The following is a 25,671-nucleotide window of genomic DNA, read 5'->3' on the forward strand; positions in this document are numbered from 1 at the left end:
TGTGTATGGGGGGGAGAATAATGGTGCTACACTGTCTGTTTATGGGGGGGAGAATAATGGCGCTACGCTGTCTGTCTATGGGGGGGGAGAATAATGGTGCTATGCTGTCTGTCTATGGGGGGGAGAATAATGGTGCTATGGTGTCTGTCTATGGGGGGGAGAATAATGGTGCTACGCTGTCTGTCTATGGGGGGGAGAATAACGGTGCTACGCTGTCTGTCTATGGGTGGGTGGGAGAATAATGGTGCTACGCTGTCTGTCTATGGGGGGGGAGAATAATGGTGCTACGCTGTCTGTCTATGGGGGGGAGAATAATGGTGCTACGCTGTCTGTCTATGGGGGGGAGAATAATGGGGCTATGCTGTCTGTCTATGGGGTGGGAGAGTAATGGTTCTACACTATCTGTGTATGGGGGGGGATAATGGTGCTACACTGTCTGTTTATGGGGGGAGAATAATGGTGCAACGCTGTCTGTCTATGGGGGGGGAATAATGGTGCTACGCTGTATGTCTATGGGCGGGTGGGAGAATAATGGTGCTACGCTGTCTGTCTATGGGGGGTGGAGAATAATGGTGCTACGCTGTCTATGGGGGGGAGAGAATAATGGTGCTACGCTGTCTGTCTATGGGGGGGAATAATGGTGCTATGCTGTCTGTCTATGGGGGGGGAGGGAGAATAACGGTGCTACGTTGTCTGTCTATGGAGGGGAGAATAATGGTGCTACGCTGTCTGTCTATGGGGGGGGAATAATGGTGCTACGCTGTATGTCTATGGGGGGAGAGAATAATGGTGATATGCTGTCTGTCTTTGGGGGGAGAATAATGGTGCTACACTGTCTGTGTATGGGGGGAGAATAATGGTGCTACGCTGTCTGTCTATGGGCGGGTGGGAGAATAATGGTGCTACGCTGTCTGTCTATGGGGGGGTGGAGAAAAATGGTGCTACGCTTTCTGTCTATGGGGGGGAAAGAATAATGGTGCTACACTGTCTGTCTATGGGGGGGAGAATAATGGTGCTACACTGTCTGTTTATGGGGGGGAGAATAATGGTGCTACGCTGTCTGTCTATGGGGGGGGAATAATGGTGCTACGCTGTCTGTCTATGGGCGGGTGGGAAAATAATGGTGCTACGCTGTCTGTCTATGGGGGGGTGGAGAAAAATGGTGCTACGCTCTCTGTCTATGGGGGGGAAAGAATAATGGTGCTATGCTGTCCGTCTATGGGGGGGAGAATAATGGTGCTACACTGTCTGTGTATGGGGGGGAGAATAATGGTGCTACACTGTCTATTTATGGGGGGGAGAATAATGGTGCTACGCTGTCTGTCTATGGGGGGGAGAATATGGTGCTATGCTGTCTGTCTATGGGGGGGAGAATAACGGTGCTATGCTGTCTGTCTATGGGGGGGAGAATAACGGTGCTACGCTGTCTGTCTATGGGTGGGTGGGAGAATAATGGTGCTACGCTGTCTGTCTATAGGGGGGAGAATAATGGTGCTACGCTGTCTGTCTATGGGGGGGAGAATAATGGTGCTACGCTGTCTGTCTATGGAGGGAGAGAATAATGGGGCTATGCTGTCTGTCTATGGGGTGGGAGAATAATGGTGCTACGCTGTCTGTCTATAGGGGGGAGAATAATGGTGCTACGCTGTCTGTCTATGGGGGGGAGAATAATGGTGCTACGCTGTCTGTCTATGGAGGGAGAGAATAATGGGGCTATGCTGTCTGTCTATGGGGTGGGAGAATAATGGTGCTACACTGTCTGTGTATGGGGGGGGGGATAATGGTGCTACACTGTCTGTTTATATGGGGGAGAATAATGGTGCAACGCTGTCTGTCTATGGGGGGGAGAATAATGGTGCTACGCTGTCTGTCTATGGGCGGGTGGGAGAATAATGGTGCTACGCTGTCTGTCTATGGGGGGGTGGAGAATAATGGTGCTACGCTGTCTATGGGGAGGAGAGAATAATGGTGCTACGCTGTCTTTCTATGGGGGAGAATAATGGTGCTCTGCTGTCTGTCTATGGGGGGGGGGATAATGTGGCTACGCTGTCTGTTTATGGGGGGGAGAATAATGGTGCTACGCTGTCTGTCTATGGGGGAGAATAATGGTGCTCTGCTGTCTGTCTATGGGGGGGAGATTAACGGTGCTACGCTGTCTGTCTATGAGTGGGTGGGAGAATAATGGTGCTACGCTGTCTGTCTATGAGGGGGGAAAAATGGTGCTACACTGTCTGTCTATGGGGGGTTGAATAATGGTGCTACATTGTCTGTCTATGGGGGAGAGAATAATTGTGCTACGCTGTCTGTCTATGAGGGGGAGAATAATGGTGCTATGCTGTCTGTCAATGGGGGGGGAGAATAATGGTGCTACGCTGTCTGTCTATGTGGGGTAGAGAATAATGATGCTACGCTGTCTGTCTATGGGGGGGTAGAGAATAATGATGCTATGAAGTCTGTCTATGGGGGGAGAGAATAATGGTGCTATGCTGTCTGTCTATGGGGGGAGAATAATGGTGCTATGCTGTCTGTCTATGGGGGGGAGAATAACGGTGCTACGCTGTCTGTCTATGGAGGGGAGAATAACGGTGCTACGCTGTCTGTCTATGGGTGGGTGGGAGAATAATGGTGCTACACTGTCTGTCTATGGGGGGGAGAATAATGGGGCTACGCTGTCTGTCTATGGGGGGAGAGAATAATGGTGCTATGCTGTCTGTCTATGGGGGGGAGAATAATGGTGCTACACTGTCTGTGTATGGGGGGAGAATAATGGTGCTACACTGTCTGTTTATGGGGGGGAGAATAATGGTGCTAGGCTGTCTGTCTATGGGGGGGGAATAATGGTGCTACGCTGTCTGTCTATGGGCGGGTGGGAGAATAATGGTGCTACGCTGTCTGTCTATGGGGGGGTGGAGAAAAATGGTGCAACGCTCTCTGTCTATGGGGGGGAAAGAATAATGGTGCTACGCTGTCTGTCTATGGGGGGGAGAATAATAGTGCTACACTGTCTGTTTATGGGGGGGAGAATAATGGTGCTACGCTGTCTGTCTATGGGGGGGGGGATAATGGTGCTACGCTGTCTGTCTATGGGCGGGTGGGAGAATAATGGTGCTACGCTGTCTGTCTATGGGGGGGTGGAGAAAAATGGTGCTACGCTCTCTGTCTATGGGGGGGAAAGAATAATGGTGCTACGCTGTCTGTCTATGGGGGGGAGAATAATGGTGCTACGCTGTCTGTCTATGGGGGAAGAGAATAATGGTGCTATGCTGTCTGTCTATGGGGGGGAGAATAATGGTGCTACACTGTCTGTGTATGGGGGGGAGAATAATGGTGCTACACTGTCTGTTTATGGGGGGGAGAATAATGGTGCTACGCTGTCTGTCTATGGGGGGGGAAATATGGTGCTATGCTGTCTGTCTATGGGGGGGGAGAATAATGGTGCTATGCTGTCTGTCTATGGGGGGGGAGAATAATGGTGCTATGGTGTCTGTCTATGGGGGGGAGAATAACGGTGCTACGCTGTCTGTCTATGGGTGGGTGGGAGAATAATGGTGCTACGCTGTCTGTCTATGGGGGGGGAGAATAATGGTGCTACGCTGTCTGTCTATGGGGGGGAAAATAATGGTGCTACGCTGTCTGTCTATGGAGGGAGAGAATAATGGGGCTATGCTGTCTGTCTATGGGGTGGGAGAATAATGGTGCTACACTGTCTGTGTATGGGGGGGGATAATGGTGCTACACTGTCTGTCTATGGGGGGGAGAATAATGGTGCTACGCTGTCTGTCTATGGGCGGGTGGGAGAATAATGGTGCTACGCTGTCTGTCTATGGGGGGGTGGAGAATAATGGTGCTACGCTGTCTATGGGGAGGAGAGAATAATGGTGCTACGCTGTCTGTCTATGGGGGAGAATAATGGTGCTATGCTGTCTGTCTATGGGGGGGATAATGGGGCTACGCTGTCTGTTTATGGGGGGGGGAGAATAATGGTGCTACGCTGTCTGTCTATGGGGGGTGAATAATGGTGCTATGCTGTCTGTCTATGGGGGGGGAGATTAACGGTGCTACGCTGTCTGTCTATGGGTGGGTGGGAGAATAATGGTGCTACGCTGTCTGTCTATGAGGGGGAAATAATGGTGCTACACTGTCTGTCTATGGGGGGTTGAATAATGGTGCTACATTGTCTGTCTATAGGGGAGAGAATAATTGTGCTACGCTGTCTGTCTATGAGGGGGAGAATAATGGTGCTATGCTGTCTGTCAATGGGGGGGGAGAATAATGGTGCTACGCTGTCTGTCTATGGGGGGTAGAGAATAATGATGCTACGCTGTCTGTCTATGGGGGGGTAGAGAATAATGATGCTATGCTGTCTGTCTATGGGGGGAGAGAATAATGGTGCTATGCTGTCTGTCTATGGGGGGAGAATAATGGTGCTATGCTGTCTGTCTATGGGGGGGGAGAATAACGGTGCTACGCTGTCTGTCTATGGAGGGGAGAATAACGGTGCTACGCTGTCTGTCTATGTGTGGGTGGGAGAATAATGGTGCTACGCTGTCTGTCTATGGGGGGAGAGAATAATGGTGCTATGCTGTCTGTCTATGGGGGGGAGAATAATGGTGCTACACTGTCTGTGTATGGGGGGAGAATAATGGTGCTACACTGTCTGTTTATGGGGGGGAGAATAATGGTGCTACGCTGTCTGTCTATGGGGGGGGTGGAGAAAAATGGTGCAACGCTCTCTGTCTATGGGGGGGGGGAAATAATGGTGCTACGCTGTCTGTCTATGGGGGGGAGAATAATGGTGCTACACTGTCTGTTTATGGGGGGGAGAATAATGGTGCTACGCTGTCTGTCTATGGGGGGGGGATAATGGTGCTACGCTGTCTGTCTATGGGCGGGTGGGAGAATAATGGCGCTACGCTGTCTGTCTATGGGGGGGTGGAGAAAAATGGTGCTACGCTCTCTGTCTATGGGGGGGAAATAATAATGGTGCTACGCTGTCTGTCTATGGGGGAAGAGAATAATGGTGCTATGCTGTCTGTCTATGGGGGGGAGAATAATGGTGCTACACTGTCTGTGTATGGGGGGGGAGAATAATGGTGGTACACTGTCTGTTTATAGGGGGGAGAATAATGGTGCTACGCTGTCTGTCTATGGGGGGGAAATATGGTGCTATGCGGTCTGTCTATGGGGGGGGGAGAATAATGGTGCTATGCTGTCTGTCTATGGGGGGGAGAATAATGGTGCTATGGTGTCTGTCTATGGGGGGGAGAATAACGGTGCTACGCTGTCTGTCTATGGGGGGGAGAATAACGGTGCTACGCTGTCTGTCTATGGGTGGGTGGGAGAATAATGGTGCTACGCTGTCTGTCTATGGGGGGGAGAATAATGGTGCTACGCTGTCTGTCTATGGGGGGGAGAATAATGGTGCAACGCTGTCTGTCTATGGAGGGAGAGAATAATGGGGCTATGCTGTCTGTCTATGGGGGGGAGAATAATGGTGCTACGCTGTCTGTCTATGGGTGGGTGGGAGAATAATGGTGCTACGCTGTCTGTCTATGGGGGGGTGGAGAATAATGGTGCTACGCTGTCTATGGGGAGGAGAGAATAATGGTGCTACGCTGTCTGTCTATGGGGGAGAATAATGGTGCTATGCTGTCTGTCTATGGGGGGGGATAATGGGGCTACGCTGTCTGTTTATGGGGGGGAGAATAATGGTGCTACGCTGTCTGTCTATGGGGGGTGAATAATGGTGCTATGCTGTCTGTCTATGGGGGGGAGATTAACGGTGCTACGCTGTCTGTCTATGGGTGGGTGGGAGAATAATGGTGCTACGCTGTCTGTCTATGAGGGGGAAATAATGGTGCTACACTGTCTGTCTATGGGGGGTTGAATAATGGTGCTACATTGTCTGTCTATGGGGGAGAGAATAATTGTGCTACGATGTCTGTCTATGAGGGGGAGAATAATGGTGCTATGCTGTCTGTCAATGGGGGGGGGGAATAATGGTGCTACGCTGTCTGTCTATGGGGGGTAGAGAATAATGATGCTACGCTGTCTGTCTATGGGGGGTCTAGAATAATGATGCTATGCTGTCTGTCTATGGGGGGATAGAATAATGGTGCTATGCTGTCTGTCTATGGGGGGAGAATAATGGTGCTATGCTGTCTGTCTATGGGGGGGGAGAATAACGGTGCTACGCTGTTTGTCTATGGAGGGGAGAATAACGGTGCTACGCTGTCTGTCTATGGGTGGGTGGGAGAATAATGGTGCTACGCTTTCTGTCTATGGGGGGGAGAATAATGGTGCTACGCTGTCTGTCTATGGGGGGAGAGAATAATGGTGCTTTGCTGTCTGTCTATGGGGGGGGGAGAATAATGGTGCTACACTGTCTGTGTATGGGGGGAGAATAATGGTGCTACACTGTCTGTTTATGGGGGGGAGAATAATGGTGCTACGCTGTCTGTCTATGGGGGGGATAATGGTGCTACGCTGTCTGTCTATGGGCGGGTGGGAGAATAATGGTGCTACGCTGTCTGTCTATGGGGGGGTGGAGAAAAATGGTGCAACGCTCTCTATCTATGGGGGGGAAAGAATAATGGTGCTACGCTGTCTGTCTATGGGGGGGAGAATAATGGTGCTACACTGTCTGTTTATGGGGGGGGAATAATGGTGCTACGCTGTCTGTCTATGGGGGGGGATAATGGTGCTACGCTGTCTGTCTATGGGCGGGTGGGAGAATAATGGTGCTACGCTGTCTGTCTATGGGGGGGTGGAGAAAAATATTGCTACGCTCTCTGTCTATGGGGGGGGAAAGAATAATGGTGCTACGCTGTCTGTCTATGGGGGGGAGAATAATGGTGCTACGCTGTCTGTCTATGGGGGAAGAGAATAATGGTGCTATGCTGTCTGTCTATGGGGGGGAGAATAATGGTTCTACACTGTCTGTGTATGGGGGGGAGAATAATGGTGCTACACTGTCTGTTTATGGGGGGGAGAATAATGGTGCTACGCTGTCTGTCTATGGGGGGGAAAATATGGTGCTATGCTGTCTTTCTATGGGGGGGAGAATAATGGTGCTATGGTGTCTGTCTATGGGGGGGGGAGAATAATGGTGCTATGGTGTCTGTTTATGGGGGGGAGAATAACGGTGCTACGCTGTCTGTCTATGGGGGGGACAATAACGGTGCTACGCTGTCTGTCTATGGGTGGGTGGGAGAATAATGGTGCTACGCTGTCTGTCTATGGGGGGGAGAATAATGGTGCTACGCTGTCTGTCTATGGGGGGAAATAATGGTGCTACGCTGTCTGTCTATGGGCGGAGAGAATAATGGGGCTATGCTGTCTGTCTATGGGGTGGGAGAATAATGGTGCTACACTGTCTGTGTATGGGGGGGAATAATGGTGCTACACTGTCTGTTTATGGGGGGGAGAATAATGGTGCAACGCTGTCTGTCTATGGGGGGGGATAATGGTGCTACGCTGTCTGTCTATGGGCGGGTGGGAGAATAATGGTGCTACGCTGTCTGTCTATGGTGGGGGGTGGAGAATAAGGGTGCTACGCTGTCTCTGGGGGAGAGAGAATAATGGTGCTACGGTGTCTGTCTATGGGGGGGGAATAATGGTGCTATGCTGTCTGTCTATGGGGGGGAGGGAGAATAACGGTGCTACGCTGTCTGTCTATGGAGGGGAGAATAACGGTGCTAAGCTGTCTGTCTATGGGGGGGGGGAGAATAATGGTGCTACGCTGTCTGTCTATGGGGGGGAGAATAATGGTGCTACGCTGTCTGTCTATGGGGGGAGAGAATAATGGTGCTATGCTGTCTGTCTATGGGGGGAGAATAATGGTGCTACACTGTCTGTGTATGGGGGGAGAATAATGGTGCTACACTGTCTGTTTATGGGGGGGAGAATAATGGTGCTACGTTGTCTGTCTATGGGGGGGAATAATGGTGCTACGCTGTCTGTCTTTGGGCGGGTGGGAGAATAATGGTGCTACGCTGTCTGTCCATGGGGGGGTGGAGAAAAATGGTGCTACGCTCTCTGTCTATGGGGGGGAAAGAATAATGGTGCTACACTGTCTGTCTATGGAGGGGAGAATAATGGTGCTACACTGTCTGTTTATGGGGGGGAGAATAATGGTGCTACGTTGTCTGTCTATGGGGGGGGGAATAATGGTGCTACGCTGTCTGTCTATGGGCGGGTGGGAGAATAATGGTGCTACGCTGTCTGTCTATGGGGGGGTGGAGAAAAATGATGCTACGCTCTCTGTATATGGGGGGGAAAGAATAATGGTGCTACGCTGTCTGTCTATGGGGGGGAGAATAATGGTGCTACGCTGTCTGTCTATGGGGGAAGAGAATAATGGTGCTATGCTGTCCGTCTATGGGGGGGAGAATAATGGTGCTACACTGTCTGTTTATGGGGGGGAGAATAATGGTGCTACGCTGTCTGTCTATGGGGGGGAGAATATGGTGCTATGCTGTCTGTCTATGGGGGGGAGAATAATGGTGCTATGCTGTCGGTCTATGGGGGGGAGAATAATGGTGCTATGCTGTCCGTCTATGGAGGGGAGAATAATGGTGCTACACTGTCTGTTTATGGGGGGGAGAATAATGGTGCTACGCTGTCTGTCTATGGGGGGGAGAATATGGTGCTATGCTGTCTGTCTATGGGGGGGAGAATAATGGTGCTATGCTGTCGGTCTATGGGGGGGAGAATAATGGTGCTATGGTGTCTGTCTATGGGGGGGAGAATAACGGTGCTACGCTGTCTGTCTATGGGGGGGGAGAATAACGGTGCTACGCTGTCTGTCTATGGGTGGGTGGGAGAATAATGGTGCTACGCTGTCTGTCTATGGGGGGGAGAATAATGGTGCTATGCTGTCTGTCTATGGGGGGGAGAATATGGTGCTATGCTGTCTGTCTATGGGGGGGAGAATAATGGTGCTATGCTGTCGGTCTATGGGGGGGAGAATAATGGTGCTATGGTGTCTGTCTATGGGGGGGAGAATAACGGTTCTACGCTGTCTGTCTATGGGGGGGGAGAATAACGGTGCTACGCTGTCTGTCTATGGGTGGGTGGGAGAATAATGGTGCTACGCTGTCTGTCTATGGGGGGGGAGAATAATGGTGCTACGCTGTCTGTCTATGGAGGGAGAGAATAATGGGGCTATGCTGTCTGTCTATGGGGTGGGAGAATAATGGTGCTACACTGTCTGTGTATGGGGGGGGATAATGGTGCTACACTGTCTGTTTATGGGGGGGAGAATAATGGTGCAACACTGTCTGTCTATGGGGGGGAGAATAATGGTGCTATGCTGTCTGTCTATGGGGGGGATAATGGGGCTACGCTGTCTGTCTATGGGGGGAGAGAATAATGGTGCTATGCTGTCTGTCTATGGGGGGAGAATAATGGTGCTATGCTGTCTGTCTATGGGGGGGAGATTAACGGTGCTACGCTGTCTGTCTATGGGTGGGTGGGAGAATAATGGTGCTACGCTGTCTGTCTATGAGGGGGAAATAATGGTGCTACACTGTCTGTCTATGGGGGATTGAATAATGGTGCTACATTGTCTGTCTATGGGGGAGAGAATAATTGTGCTACGCTGTCTGTCTATGAGGGGGAGAATAATGGTGCTATGCTGTCTGTCAATGGGGGGGGGAATAATGGTGCTACGCTGTCTGTCTATGGGGGGTAGTGAAAAATGATGCTACGCTGCCTGTCTATGGGGGGGTAGAGAATAATGATGCTATGCTGTCTGTCTATGGGGGAGAGAATAATGGTGCTATGCTGTTTGTCTATGGGGGGAGAATAATGGTGCTATGCTGTCTGTCTATGGGGGGAGAGAATAATGGTGCTACGCTGTCTGTCTATGGGGGGGATAATGGTGCTACGCTGTCTTTCTATGGGGGGAATAATGGTGCCACGCTGTCTGTCTATGGGGGGAGAGAATAATGGTGCTATGCTGTCTGTCTATGGGGGGAGAATAATGGTGCTACACTGTCTGTGTATGGGGGGAGAATAATGGTGCTACACTGTCTGTTTATGGGGGGGAGAATAATGGTGCTACGTTGTCTGTCTATGGGGGGGAATAATGGTGCTACGCTGTCTGTCTATGGGGGGGGAATAATGGTGCTACGCTGTCTTTCTATGGGGGGGAGAATAATGGTGCTACGCTGTATGTCTATGGGGGAAGAGAATAATGGTGCTATGCTGTCCGTCTATGGGGGGGAGAATAATGGTGCTACACTGTCTGTGTATGGAGGGGAGAATAATGGTGCTACACTGTCTGTTTATGGGGGGGAGAATAATGGTGCTACGCTGTCTGTCTATGGGGGGGGAGAATATGGTGCTATGCTGTCTGTCTATGGGGGGGAGAATAATGGTGCTATGGTGTCTGTCTATGGGGGGGAGAATAACGGTGCTACGCTGTCTGTCTATGGGGGGGAGAATAACGGTGCTACGCTGTCTGTCTATGGGTGGGTGGGAGAATAATGGTGCTACGCTGTCTGTCTATGGGGGGGAGAATAATGGTGCTACGCTGTCTGTCTATGGAGGGAGAGAATAATGGGGCTATGCTGTCTGTCTATGGGGTGGGAGAATAATGGTGCTACACTGTCTGTGTATGGGGGGGGATAATGGTGCTATGCTGTCTGTCTATGGGGGGGGATAATGGGGCTACGCTGTCTGTCTATGGGGGGAGAGAATAATGGTGCTATGCTGTCTGTCTATGGGGGGAGAATAATGGTGCTATGCTGTCTGTCTATGGGGGGGAGATTAACGGTGCTACGCTGTCTGTCTATGGGTGGGTGGGAGAATAATGGTGCTACGCTGTCTGTCTATGAGGGGGAAATAATGGTGCTACACTGTCTGTCTATGGGGGGATGAATAATGGTGCTACATTGTCTGTCTATGGGGGAGAGAATAATTGTGCTACGCTGTCTGTCAATGGGGGGGGGGAATAATGGTGCTACGCTGTCTGTCTATGGGGGGTAGAGAAAAATGATGCTACGCTGCCTGTCTATGGGGGGGTAGAGAATAATGATGCTATGCTGTCTGTCTATGGGGGAGAGAATAATGGTGCTATGCTGTTTGTCTATGGGGGGAGAATAATGGTGCTATGCTGTCTGTCTATGGGGGGAGAGAATAATGGTGCTACGCTGTCTGTCTATGGTGGGGGATAATGGTGCTACGCTGTCTTTCTATGGGGGAATAATGTTGCTACGCTGTCTGTCTATGGGGGGAGAGAATAATGGCTCTATGCTGTCTATCTATGGGGGAAGAAAATAATGGTGCTATGCTGTCTCTCTATGGGGGGAGAGAATAACAGTGCTATGCTGTCTGTCTATGGGGGGGAGAATAATGGTGCTACGCTGTCTGTCTATGGGGGAGAGAATAACGGTGCTATGCTGTCTGTCTATGGGGGGGGGATAATGGTGCTACGCTGTCTGTTTATGGGGGGGAGAATAATGGTGCTACGCTGTCTGTCTATGGGGGGGAGAATAATGGTGCTACGCTGTCTGTCTATTGGGGGGAGAATAATGGTGCTACGCTGTCTGTCTATGGGGGGGGAAAATAATGGTGCTATGCTGTCTGTCTGTGGGGGGGGATAATGGTACTACGCTGTCTGTCTATGGGGGGGAGAATAATGGTGCTACGCTGTCTGTTTATGGGGGGAGAATAATGGTGCTACGCTGTCTGTCTATGGGGGGGAGAATAATGGTGCTACGCTGTCTGTCTATGGGGGGTTGAATTAATGGTGCTATGCTGTCTGTCTATGGGGGGGGGATAACGGTGCTACGCTGTCTGTCTATGGGGGGGAGAATAATGGTGCTACGCTGTCTATCTATGGGGGGGGAGAATAATGGTGCTACGCTGTCTGTCTATGAGGGGGGAGAATAATGGTGCTATGCTGTCTGTCTATGGGGGAAGAATAACGGTGCTACGCTGTCTGTCTATGGGGGGGAGAGAATAATGGTGCTATGCTGTCTGTCTATGGGGGGAGAATAACGGTGCTACGCTGTCTGTCTATGGGGGGAGAGAATAATGGTGTTACGCTGTCTGTCTATGGGGGGGCGAGAGAATAATGGTGCTACGCTGTCTGTCTATGGTCTGAGGGAATAATGGTGCTACGCTGTCTGTCTATGGGTGGGGAGAATAAGGGTGCTATGCTGTCTGTCTATGAGGGGGAGAATAATGGTGCTAAACTGTCTGTGTATGGGGGGGAGAATAATGGTGCTACGCTGTCTGTCTATGGGGGGGAGAATAATGGTGCTACGCTGTCTGTCTATGGGGGGGGGAATAATGGTACTATGCTGTCTGTCTATGGGGGGGGGGAGAATAATGGTGCTACGCTGTCGGTCTATGGGGGGAGAATAATGGTGCCACGCTGTCTGTCTATGGGGGGAAAGAATAATGGTGCTACGCTGTCTGTCTATGGGGGGGAATAATGGTGCTACGCTGTCTGTCTATGGGGGGAGAATAATGGTGCTACGCTGTCTGTTTATGGGGGGGAGAATAATGGTGCTACGCTGTCTGTCTATGGGCGGGTGGGAGAATAATGGTGCTACGCTGTCTGTCTATGGGGGGGTGGAGAAAAATGGTGCTACGCTCTCTGTCTATGGGGGGGAAAGAATAATGGTGCTACACTGTCTGTCTATGGGGGGGAGAATAATGGTGCTACACTGTCTGTTTATGGGGGGGAGAATAATGGTGCTACGCTGTCTGTCTATGGGGGGGGATAATGGTGCTACGCTGTCTGTCTATGGGCGGGTGGGAGAATAATGGTGCTACGCTGTCTGTCTATGGGGAAATGGAGAAAAATGGTGCTACGATCTCTGTCTATGGGGGGGAAAGAATAATGGTGCTATGCTGTCCGTCTATGAGGGGGAGAATAATGGTGCTACACTGTCTGTTTATGGGGGGGAGAATAATGGTGCTACACTGTCTGTTTATGGGGGGGAGAATAATGGTGCTACGCTGTCTGTCTATGGGGGGGTGAATAATGGTGCTATGCTGTCTGTCTATGGGGGGGAGAATAATGGTGCTATGGTGTCTGTCTATGGGGGGGAGAATAACGGTGCTACGCTGTCTGTCTATGGGGGGAAGAATAACGGTGCTACGCTGTCTGTCTATGGGTGGGTGGGAGAATAATGGTGCTACGCTGTCTGTCTATGGGGGGGAGAATAATGGTGCTACGCTGTCTGTCTATGGAGGGAGAGAATAATGGGGCTATGCTGTCTGTCTATGGGGTGGGAGAATAATGGTGCTACACTGTCTGTGTATGGGGGGGGGGATAATGGTGCTACACTGTCTGTTTATGGGGGGGAGAATAATGGTGCAACGCTGTCTGTCTATGGGGGGGGAGAATAATGGTGCTACGCTGTCTGTCTATGGGCGGGTGGGAGAATAATGGTGCTACGCTGTCTGTCTATGGGGGGGTGGAGAATAATGGTGCTACGCTGTCTATGGGGAGGAGAGAATAATGGTGCTACGCTGCCTGTCTATGGGGGAGAATAATGGTGCTATGCTGTCTGTCTATGGGGGGGGATAATGGGGCTACGCTGTCTGTTTATGGGGGGAAGAATAATGGTGCTACGCTGTCTGTCTATGGGGGGGAGAATAATGGTGCTACGCTGTCTGTCTATGGGGGGTAGAGAAAAATGATGCTATGCAGTCTGTCTATGGGGGAGAGAATAATGGTGCTACGCTGTCTGTCTATGGGGGGAGAGAATAATGGTGCTACGCTGTCTGTCTATGGGGGGTAGAGAATAATGATGCTATGCTGTCTGTCTATGGGGGGAGAATAATGGTGCTATGCTGTCTGTCTATGGGGGGAGAGAATAATGGTGCTACGCTGTCTGTCTATGGGGGGTAGAGAATAATGATGCTATGCTGTCTGTCTATGGGGGAGAGAATAATGGTGCTACGCTGTTTGTCTATGGGGGGAGAATAATGGTGCTATGCTGTCTGTCTATGGGGGGAGAGAATAATGGTGCTACGCTGTCTGTCTATGGTGGGGGATAATGGTGCTACGCTGTCATTCTATGGGGGGAATAATGTTGCTACGCTGTCTGTCTATGGGGGGAGAGAATAATGGCTCTATGCTGTCTATCTATGGGGGGGGATAATGGTGCTACGCTGTCTGTTTATGGGGGGGAGAATAATGGTGCTACGCTGTCTCTCTATGGGGGGAGAGAATAACAGTGCTATGCTGTCTGTCTATGGGGGGGAGAATAATGGTGCTACGCTGTCTGTCTATGGGGGGAGAGAATAACGGTGCTATGCTGTCTGTCTATGGGGGGGGGATAATGGTGCTACGCTGTCTGTTTATGGGGGGGAGAATAATGGTGCTACGCTGTCTGTCTATGGGGGGGAGAATAATGGTGCTACGCTGTCTGTCTATTGGGGGGAGAATAATGGTGCTACGCTGTCTGTCTATGGGGGGGGGAAATAACGGTGCTATGCTGTCTGTCTGTGGGGGGGATAATGGTACTACGCTGTCTGTCTATGGGGGGGAGAATAATGGTGCTACGCTGTCTGTCTATGGGGGGAGAATAATGGTGCTACGCTGTCTGTCTATGGGGGGGAGAATAATGGTGCTACGCTATCTATCTATGGGGGGGGAGAATAATGGTGCTACGCTGTCTGTCTATGAGGGGGGAGAATAATGGTGCTATGCTGTCTGTCTATGGGGGGGGATAATGGTGCTACGCTGTCTGTCTATGGGGGGGAGAATAATGGTGCTACGCTATCTATCTATGGGGGGGGAGAATAATGGTGCTACGCTGTCTGTCTATGAGGGGGGAGAATAATGGTGCTATGCTGTCTGTCTATGGGGGAAGAATAACGGTGCTACGCTGTCTGTCTATGGGGGGGAGAGAATAATGGTGCTACGCTGTCTGTCTATGGTGGGAGAGAATAATGGTGCTATGCTGTCTGTCTATGGGGGGAGAATAACGGTGCTACGCTGTCTGTCTATGGGGGGAGAATAATGGTGCTACGCTGTCTGTCTATGGGGGGAGAGAATAATGGTGTTACGCTGTCTGTCTATGGGGGGGCGAGAGAATAATGGTGCTACGCTGTCTGTCTATGGTCTGAGGGAATAATGGTGCTACGCTGTCTGTCTATGGGTGGGGAGAATAAGGGTGCTGTGCTGTCTGTCTATGAGGGGGAGAATAATGGTGCTAAACTGTCTGTGTATGGGGGGGAGAATAATGGTGCTACGCTATCTGTCTATGGGGGGGAGAATAATGGTGCTACGCTGTCTGTCTATGGGGGGGGAATAATGGTACTATGCTGTCTGTCTATGGGGGGGGAGAATAATGGTGCTACGCTGTCGGTCTATGGGGGGAGAATAATGGTGCCACGCTGTCTGTCTATGGGGGGAAAGAATAATGGTGCTACGCTGTCTGTCTATGGGGGGGAATAATGGTGCTACGCTGTCTGTCTATGGGGGGAGAATAATGGTGCTACGCTGTCTGTTTATGGGGGGGAGAATAATGGTGCTACGCTGTCTGTCTATGGGCGGGTGGGAGAATAATGGTGCTACGCTGTCTGTCTATGGGGGGGTGGAGAAAAATGGTGCTACGCTCTCTGTCTATGGGGGGGAAAGAATAATGGTGCTACACTGTCTGTCTATGGGGGGGAGAATAATGGTGCTACACTGTCTGTTTATGGGGGGGAGAATAATGGTGCTACGCTGTCTGTCTATGGGGGGGGGATAATGGTGCTACGCTGTCTGTCTATGGGCGGGTGGGAGAATAATGGTGCTACGCTGTCTGTCTATGGGGAAATGCAGAAAAATTGTGCTACGATCTCTGTCTATGGGGGGGAAAGAATAATGGTGCTATGCTGTCCGTCTATGAGGGGGAGAATAATGGTGCTACACTGTCTGTTTATGGGGGGGAGAATAATGGTGCTACACTGTCTGTTTATGGGGGGGAGAATAATGGTGCTACGCTGTCTGTCTATGGGGGGGAGAATATGGTGCTATGCTGTCTGTCTATGGGGGGGTGAATAATGGTGCTATGCTGTCTGTCTATGGGGGGGAGAATAATGGTGCTATGGTGTCTGTCTATGGGGGGGAGAATAACGGTGCTACGCTGTCTGTCTATGGGGGGAAGAATAACGGTGCTACGCTGTCTGTCTATGGGTGGGTGGGAGAATAATGGTGCTACGCTATCTGTCTATGGGGGGGAGAATAATGGTGCTACGCTGTCTGTCGATGGGGGGGAGAATAATGGTGCTACGCTGTCTGTCTATGGAGGGAGAGAATAATGGGGCTACACTGTCTGTGTATGGGGGGGATAATGGTGCTACACTGTCTGTTTATGGGGGGGAGAATAATGGTGCAACGCTGTCTGTCTATGGGGGGGGAGAATAATGGTGCTACGCTGTCTGTCTATGGGCGGGTGGGAGAATAATGGTGCTACGCTGTCTGTCTATGGGGGGTGGAGAATAATGGTGCTACGCTGTCTATGGGGAGGAGAGAATAATGGTGCTACGCTGTCTGTCTATGGGGGAGAATAATGGTGCTATGCTGTCTGTCTATGGGGGGGGGATAATGGGGCTACGCTGTCTGTTTATGGGGGGGAGAATAATGGTGCTACGCTGTCTGTCTATGGGGGAGAATAATGGTGCTATGCTGTCTGTCTATGGGGGGGAGATTAACGGTGCTACGCTGTCTGTATATCGGTGGGTTGGAGAATAATGGTGCTACGCTGTCTGTCTATGAGGGGGAAATAATGGTGCTACACTGTCTGTCTATGGGGGGTTGAATAATGGTGCTACATTGTCTGTCTATGGGGGAGAGAATAATTGTGCTACGCTGTCTGTCTATGAGGGGGAGAATAATGGTGCTATGCTGTCTGTCAATGGGGGGGGGAGAATAATGGTGCTACGCTGTCTGTCTATGGGGGGTAGAGAATAATGATGCTACGCTGTCTGTCTATGGGGGGGTAGAGAATAATGATGCTTTGCTGTCTGTCTATGGGGGGAGAGAATAATGGTGCTATGCTGTCTGTCTATGGGGGGAGAATAATGGTGCTACGCTGTCTGTCTATGGGTGGGTGGGAGAATAATGGTGCTACGCTGTCTGTCTATGGGGGGGGAGAATAATGGTGCTACGCTGTCTGTCTATGGGGGGGGGAATAATGGTGCTACGCTGTCTGTCTATGGGGGGAGAGAATAATGGTGCTATGCTGTCTGTCTATGGGGAGGAGAATAATGGTTCTACACTGTCTGTGTATGGGGGGAGAATAATGGTGCTACACTGTCTGTTTATGGGGGGGAGAATAATGGTGCTAAGCTGTATGTCTATGGGGGGGGAATAATGGTGCTACGCTGTCTGTCTATGGGCGGGTGGGAGAATAATGGTGCTACGCTGTCGCTGTCTGTCTATGGGGGGTGGAGAAAAATGGTGCAACGCTCTCTGTCTATGGGGGGGAAAGAATAATGGTGCTACGCTGTCTGTCTATGGGGGGGAGAATAATAGTGCTACACTGTCTGTTTATGGGGGGGAGAATAATGGTGCTACGCTGTCTGTCTATGGGGGGGGATAATGGTGCTACGCTGTCTGTCTATGGGCGGGTGGGAGAATAATGGTGCTACGCTGTCTGTCTATGGGGGGGTGGAGAAAAATGGTGCTACGCTCTCTGTCTATGGGGGGGAGAATAATGGTGCTACGCTGTCTGTCTATGGGGGAAGAGAATAATAGTGCTATGCTGTCTGTCTATGGGGGGGAGAATAATGGTGCTACACTGTTTATGGGGGGGAGAATAATGGTGCTACGCTGTCTGTCTATGGGGGGGGGGGAATATGGTGCTATGCTGTCTGTCTATGGGGGGGAGAATAATGGTGCTATGCTGTCTGTCTATGGGGGGGGGAGAATAATGGTGCTATGGTGTCTGTCTATGGGGGGGAGATTAACGGTGCTACGCTGTCTGTCTATGGGGGGGAGAATAACGGTGCTACGCTGTCTGTCTATGGGTGGGTGGGAGAATAATGGTGCTACGCTGTCTGTCTATTGGGGGGAGAATAATGGTGCTACGCTGTCTGTCTATGGGGGGGAGAATAATGGTGCTACGCTGTCTGTCTATGGAGGGAGAGAATAATGGTGCTACGCTGTCTGTCTATGGTGGAGAATAATGGTGCTATGCTGTCTGTCTATGGGGGGGGGCATAATGGGGCTACGCTGTCTGTTTATGGGGGGGAGAATAATGGTGCTACGCTGTCTGTCTATGGGGGGAGAATAATGGTGCTATGCTGTCTGTCTATGGGGGGGAGATTAACGGTGCTACGCTGTCCGTCTATGGGTGGGTGGGAGAATAATGGTGCTACGCTGTCTGTCTATGAGGGGGAAATAATGGTGCTACACTGTCTGTCTATGGGGGGTTGAATAATGGTGCTACATTGTCTGTCTATGGGGGAGAGAATAATTGTGCTACGCTGTCTGTCTATGAGGGGGAGAATAATGGTGCTATGCTGTCTGTCAATGGGGGGGGAGAATAATGGTGCTACGCTGTCTGTCTATGGGGGGTAGAGAATAATGATGCTACGCTGTCTGTCCATGGGGGGGTAGAGAATAATGATGCTATGCTGTCTGTCTATGGGGGGAGAGAATAATGGTGCTATGCTGTCTGTCTATGGGGGGAGAATAATGGTGCTATGCTGTCTGTCTATGGGGGGGGAGAATAACGGTGCTATGCTGTCTGTCTATGGAGGGGAGAATAACGGTGCTACGCTGTCTGTCTATGGGTGGGTGGGAAAATAATGGTGCTACGCTGTCTGTCTATGGGGGGAGAGAATAATGGTGCTATGCTGTCTGTCTATGGGGGGGAGAATAATGGTGCTACACTATCTGTGTATGGGGGGAGAATAATGGTGCTACACTGTCTGTTTATAGGGGGAGAATAATGGTGCTACGCTGTCTGTCTATGGGCGGGTGGGAGAATAATGGTGCTACGCTGTCTGTCTATGGGGGGGTGGAGAAAAATGGTGCAACGCTCTCTGTCTATGGGGGGGAAAGAATAATGGTGCTACGCTGTCTGTCTATGGGGGGAGAATAATGGTGCTACACTGTCTGTTTATGGGGGGGGAGAATAATGGTGCTACGCTGTCTGTCTATGGGGGGGGATAATGGTGCTACGCTGTCTGTCTATGGGCGGGTGGGAGAATAATGGTGCTACGCTGTCTGTCTATGGGGGGGTGGAGAAAAATGGTGCTACGCTCTCTGTCTATGGGGGGGAAAGAATAATGGTGCTACGCTGTCTGTCTATGGGGGGGAGAATAATGGTGCTACGCTGTCTGTCTATGGGGGAAGAGATTAATGGTGCTATGCTGTCTGTCTATGGGGGGGAGAATAATGGTGCTACACTGTCTGTGTATGGGGGGGGGAGAATAATGGTGCTACACTGTCTGTTTATGGGGGGAGAATAATGGTGCTACGCTGTCTGTCTATGGGGGGGAAATATGGTGCTATGCTGTCTTTCTATGTGGGGGGGAGAATAATAGTGCTATGGTGTCTGTCTATGGGGGGGGGAGAATAATGGTGCTATGGTGTCTGTCTATTGGGAGGAGAATAACGGTGCTACGCTGTCTGTCTATGGGGGGGACAATAACGGTGCTACGCTGTCTGTCTATGGGTGGGTGGGAGAATAATGGTGCTACGCTGTCTGTCTATGGGGGGGAGAATAATGGTGCTACGCTGTCTGTCTATGGGGGGGGAAATAATGGTGCTACGCTGTCTGTCTATGGGGGGAGAGAATAATGGGGCTATGCTGTCTGTCTATGGGGTGGGAGAATAATGGTTCTACACTGTCTGTGTATGGGGGGGAATAATGGTGCTACACTGTCTGTTTATGGGGGGGAGAATAATGGTGCAACGCTGTCTGTCTATGGGGGGGAATAATGGTGCTACGCTGTCTGTCTATGGGCGGGTGGGAGAATAATGGTGCTACGCTGTCTGTCTATGGGGGGGTGGAGAATAAGGGTGCTACGCTGTATATGCGGGGGAGAGAATAATGGTGCTACGCTGTCTGTCTATGGGGGGGAATAATGGTGCTATGCTGTCTGTCTATGGGGGGTAGGGAGAATAACGGTGCTACGCTGTCTGTCTATTGAGGGGAGAATAACGGTGCTACGCTGTCTGTCTATGGGGGGGAGAATAATGGTGCTACGCTGTCTGTCTATGGGGGGGAGAATAATGGTGCTACGCTGTCTGTCTATGGGGGGAGAATAATGGTGCTACACTGTCTGTCTATGGGGGGGGGGTGGAGAAAAATGGTGCTACGCTGTCTGTCTATGGGGGGAGAATAATGGTGCTACACTGTCTGTGTATGGGGGGAGAATAATGGTGCTACACTGTCTGTTTATGGGGGGGAGAATAATGGTGCTACACTGTCTGTCTATGGGGGGAGAGAATAATGGTGCTATGCTGTCTGTCTATGGGGGGAGAATAATGGTGCTACACTGTCTGTGTATGGGGGGAGAATAATGGTGCTACACTGTCTGTTTATGGGGGGGAGAATAATGGTGCTACGCTGTCTGTCTATGGGGGGGAATAATGGTGCTACGCTGTCTGTCTATGGGCGGGTGGGAAAATAATGGTGCTACGCTGTCTGTCTATGGGGGGGTGGAGAAAAATGGTGCTACGCTCTCTGTCTATGGGGGGAAAGAAGAATGGTGCTACACTGTCTGTCTATGGGGGGGAGAATAATGGTGCTACACTGTCTGTTTATGGGGGGGAGAATAATGGTGCTTCGCTGTCTGTCTATGGGGGGGGAATAATGGTGCTACGCTGTCTGTCTATGGGCGGGTGGGAGAATAATGGTGCTACGCTGTCTGTCTATGGGGGGGTGGAGAAAAATGGTGCTACGCTCTCTGTCTATGGGGGGAAAGAATAATGGTGCTACGCTGTCTGTCTATGGGGGAAGAGAATAATGGTGCTATGCTGTCCGTCTATGGGGGGGAGAATAATGGTGCTACACTGTCTGTGTATGGGGGGGAGAATAATGGTGCTACACTGTCTGTTTATGGGGGGGAGAATAATGGTGCTACGCTGTCTGTCTATGGGGGGGAGAATAATGGTGCTATGGTGTCTGTCTATGGGGGGAGAATAACGGTGCTACGCTGTCTGTCTATGGGGGGGGGGAGAATAACGGTGCTACGCTGTCTGTCTATGGGTGGGTGGGAGAATAATGGTGCTACGCTGTCTGTCTATGGGGGGGAGAATAATGGTGCTACGCTGTCTGTCTATGGGGGGGAGAATAATGGTGCTACGCTGTCTGTCTATGGAGGGAGAAAATAATAGGGCTATGCTGTCTGTCTATGGGGTGGGAGAATAATGGTGCTACACTGTCTGTGTATGGGGGGGGGGGATAATGGTGCTACACTATCTGTTTATGGGGGGGAGAATAATGGTGCAACGCTGTCTGTCTATGGGGGGAGAATAATGGTGCTATGCTGTCTGTCTATGGGGGGGAGATTAACGGTGCTACGCTGTCTGTCTATGGGTGGGTGGGAGAATAATGGTGCTACGCTGTCTGTCTATGAGGGGGAAATAATGGTGCTACACTGTCTGTCTATGGGGGGTTGAATAATGGTGCTACATTGTCTGTCTATGGGGGAGAGAATAATTGTGCTACGCTGTCTGTCTATGAGGGGGAGAATAATGGTGCTATGCTGTCTGTCAATGGGGGGGGATAATGGTGCTACGCTGTCTTTCTATGGGGGGAATAATGTTGCTACGCTGTCTGTCTATGGGGGGAGAGAATAATGGCTCTATGCTGTCTATCTATGGGGGAAGAAAATAATGGTGCTATGCTGTCTCTCTATGGGGGGAGAGAATAACAGTGCTATGCTGTCTGTCTATGGGGGGGAGAATAATGGTGCTACGCTGTCTGTCTATGGTGGGAGAGAATAACGGTGCTATGCTGTCTGTCTATGGGGGGGGGATAATGGTGCTACGCTGTCTGTTTATGGGGGGGAGAATAATGGTGCTACGCTGTCTGTCTATGGGGGGGAGAATAATGGTGCTACGCTGTCTGTCTATTGGGGGGAGAATAATGGTGCTATGCTGTCTGTCTATGGGGGGGAGAATAACGGTGCTACGCTGTCTGTCTATGGGTGGGTGGGAAAATAATGGTGCTACGCTGTCTGTTTATGGGGGGGAGAATAATGGTGCTACACTGTCTGTGTATGGGGGGAGAGAATAATGGTGCTATGCTGTCTGTCTATCGGGGGGAGAATAATGGTGCTACACTGTCTGTGTATGGGGGGAGAATAATGGTGCTACACTGTCTGTTTATGGGGGGGAGAATAATGTGCTACGCTGTCTTTCTATGGGGGGGAATAATGGTGCTACGCTGTCTGTCTATGGGCGGGTGGGAGAATAATGGTGCTACGCTGTCTGTCTATGGGGGGGTGGAGAAAAATGGTGCAACGCTCTCTGTCTATGGGGGGGAAAGAATAATGGTGCTACGCTGTCTGTCTATGGGGGGAGAATAAAGGTGCTACACTGTCTGTTTATGGGGGGGAGAATAATGGTGCTACGCTGTCTGTCTATGGGGGGGGATAATGGTGCTACGCTGTCTGTCTATGGGCGGGTGGGAGAATAATGGTGCTACGCTGTCTGTCTATGGGGGGGTGGAGAAAAATGGTGCTACGCTCTCTGTCTATGGGGGGGAAAGAATAATGGTGCTACGCTGTCTGTCTATGGGGGGGAGAATAATGGTGCTACGCTGTCTGTCTATGGGGGGGAGAATAATGGTGCTACACTGTCTGTGTATGGGGGGGGGAGAATAATGGTGCTACACTGTCTGTTTATGGGGGGGAGAATAATGGTGCTACGCTGTCTGTCTATGGGGGGGGAAATATGGTGCTATGCTGTCTTTCTATGGGGGGGAGAATAATAGTGCTATGGTGTCTGTCTATGGGGGGGGAGAATAATGGTGCTATGGTGTCTGTCTATGGGGGGGAGAATAACGGTGCTACGCTGTCTGTCTATGGGGGGGACAATAACGGTGCTACGCTGTCTGTCTATGGGTGGGTGGGAGAATAATGGTGCTACGCTGTCTGTCTATGGGGGGGAGAATAATGGTGCTACGCTGTCTGTCTATGGGGGGGGAAATAATGGTGCTACGCTGTCTGTCTATGGGGGGAGAGAATAATGGGGCTATGCTGTCTGTCTATGGGGTGGGAGAATAATGGTGCTACACTGTCTGTGTATGGGGGGGAATAATGGTGCTACACTGTCTGTTTATGGGGGGGAGAATAATGGTGCAACGCTGTCTATCTATGGGGGGGGAATAATGGTGCTACGCTGTCTGTCTATGGGCGGGTGGGAGAATAATGGTGCTACGCTGTCTGTCTATGGGGGGGTGGAGAATAAGGGTGCTACGCTGTATATGGGGGGGAGAGAATAATGGTGCTACGCTGTCTGTCTATGGGGGGGAATAATGGTGCTATGCTGTCTGTCTATGGGGGGGTAGGGAGAATAACGGTGCTACGCTGTCTGTCTATTGAGGGGAGAATAACGGTGCTACGCTGTCTGTCTATGGGGGGGAGAATAATGGTGCTACGCTGTCTGTCTATGGGGGGGAGAATAATGGTGCTACGCTGTCTGTCTATGGGGGGAGAGAATAATGGTGCTATGCTGTCTGTCTATGGGGGGAGAATAATGGTGCTACACTGTCTGTGTATGGGGGGAGAATAATGGTGCTACACTGTCTGTTTATGGGGGGGAGAATAATGGTGCTACGCTGTCTGTCTATGGGGGGGAATAATGGTGCTACGCTGTCTGTCTATGGGCGGGTGGGAGAATAATGGTGCTACGCTGTCTGTCTATGGGGGGGTGGAGAAAAATGGTGCTACGCTCCCTGTCTATGGGGGGGAAAGAATAATGGTGCTACGCTGTCTGTCTATGGGGGAAGAGAATAATGGTGCTATGCTGTCCGTCTATGGGGGGGAGAATAATGGTGCTACACTGTCTGTGTATGGGGGGGAGAATAATGGTTCTACACTGTCTGTTTATGGGGGGGAGAATAATGGTGCTACGCTGTCTGTCTATGGGGGGGAGAATATGGTGCTATGCTGTCTGTCTATGGGGGGGAGAATAATGGTGCTATGCTGTCGGTCTATGTGGGGGAGAATAATGGTGCTATGGTGTCTGTCTATGGGGGGAGAATAACGGTGCTACGCTGTCTGTCTATGGGGGGGAGAATAACGGTGCTACGCTGTCTGTCTATGGGTGGGTGGGAGAATAATGGTGCTACGCTGTCTGTCTATGGGGGGGAGAATAATGGTGCTACGCTGTCTGTCTATGGGGGGGAGAATAATGGTGCTATGCTGTCTGTCTATGGAGGGAGAGAATAATGGGGCTATGCTGTCTGTCTATGGGGTGGGAGAATAATGGTGCTACACTGTCTGTGTATGGGGGGGGATAATGGTGCTACACTGTCTGTTTATGGGGGGGAGAATAATGGTGCAACGCTGTCTGTCTATGGGGGGGGAGAATAATGGTGCTATGCTGTCTGTCTATGGGGGGGGATAATGGGGCTACGCTGTCTTTCTATGGGGGGAGAGAATAATGGTGCTATGCTGTCTGTCTATGGGGGGAGAATAATGGTGCTATGTTGTCTGTCTATGGGGGGGAGATTAACGGTGCAACGCTGTCTGTCTATGGGGGGGGAGAATAATGGTGCTATGCTGTCTGTCTATGGGGGGGGATAATGGGGCTACGCTGTCTGTCTATGGGGGGAGAGAATAATGGTGCTATGCTGTCTGTCTATGGGGGGAGAATAATGGTGCTATGTTGTCTGTCTATGGGGGGGAGATTAACGGTGCTACGCTGTCTGTCTATGAGGGGGAAATAACGGTGCTACACTGTCTGTCTATGGGGGGTTGAATAATGGTGCTACATTGTCTGTCTATGGGGGAGAGAATAATTGTGCTACGCTGTCTGTCTATGAGGGGGAGAATAATGGTGCTATGCTGTCTGTCAATGGGGGGGGGGGAATAATGGTGCTACGCTGTCTGTCTATGGGGGGTAGAGAAAAATGATGCTACGCTGTCTGTCTATGGGGGGGTAGAGAATAATGATGCTATGCTGTCTGTCTATGGGGGGAGAGAATAATGGTGCTATGCTGTTTGTCTATGGGGGGAGAATAATGGTGCTATGCTGTCTGTCTATGGGGGGAGAGAATGATGGTGCTACGCTGTCTGTCTATGGGGGGGGATAATGGTGCTACGCTGTCTTTCTATGGGGGGAATAATGTTGCTACGCTGTCTGTCTATGGGGGGAGAGAATAATGGCTCTATGCTGTCTATCTATGGGGGGAAGAAAATAATGGTGCTATGCTGTCTCTCTATGGGGGGAGAGAATAACAGTGCTATGCTGTCTGTCTATGGGGGGGAGAATAATGGTGCTACGCTGTCTGTCTATGGGGGGAGAGAATAACGGTGCTATGCTGTCTGTCTATGGGGGGGGATAATGGTGCTACGCTGTCTGTTTATGGGGGGGAGAATAATGGTGCTACGCTGTCTGTCTATGGGGGGGAGAATAATGGTGCTACGCTGTCTGTCTATTGGGGGGAGAATAATGGTGCTACGCTGTCTGTCTATGGGGGGGGAAATAACGGTGCTATGCTGTCTGTCTGTGGGGGGGGGGGATAATGG

Source organism: Pseudophryne corroboree, chromosome 7, assembly GCF_028390025.1.
Source record: "Pseudophryne corroboree isolate aPseCor3 chromosome 7, aPseCor3.hap2, whole genome shotgun sequence".
NCBI lineage: Eukaryota > Metazoa > Chordata > Amphibia > Anura > Myobatrachidae > Pseudophryne > Pseudophryne corroboree.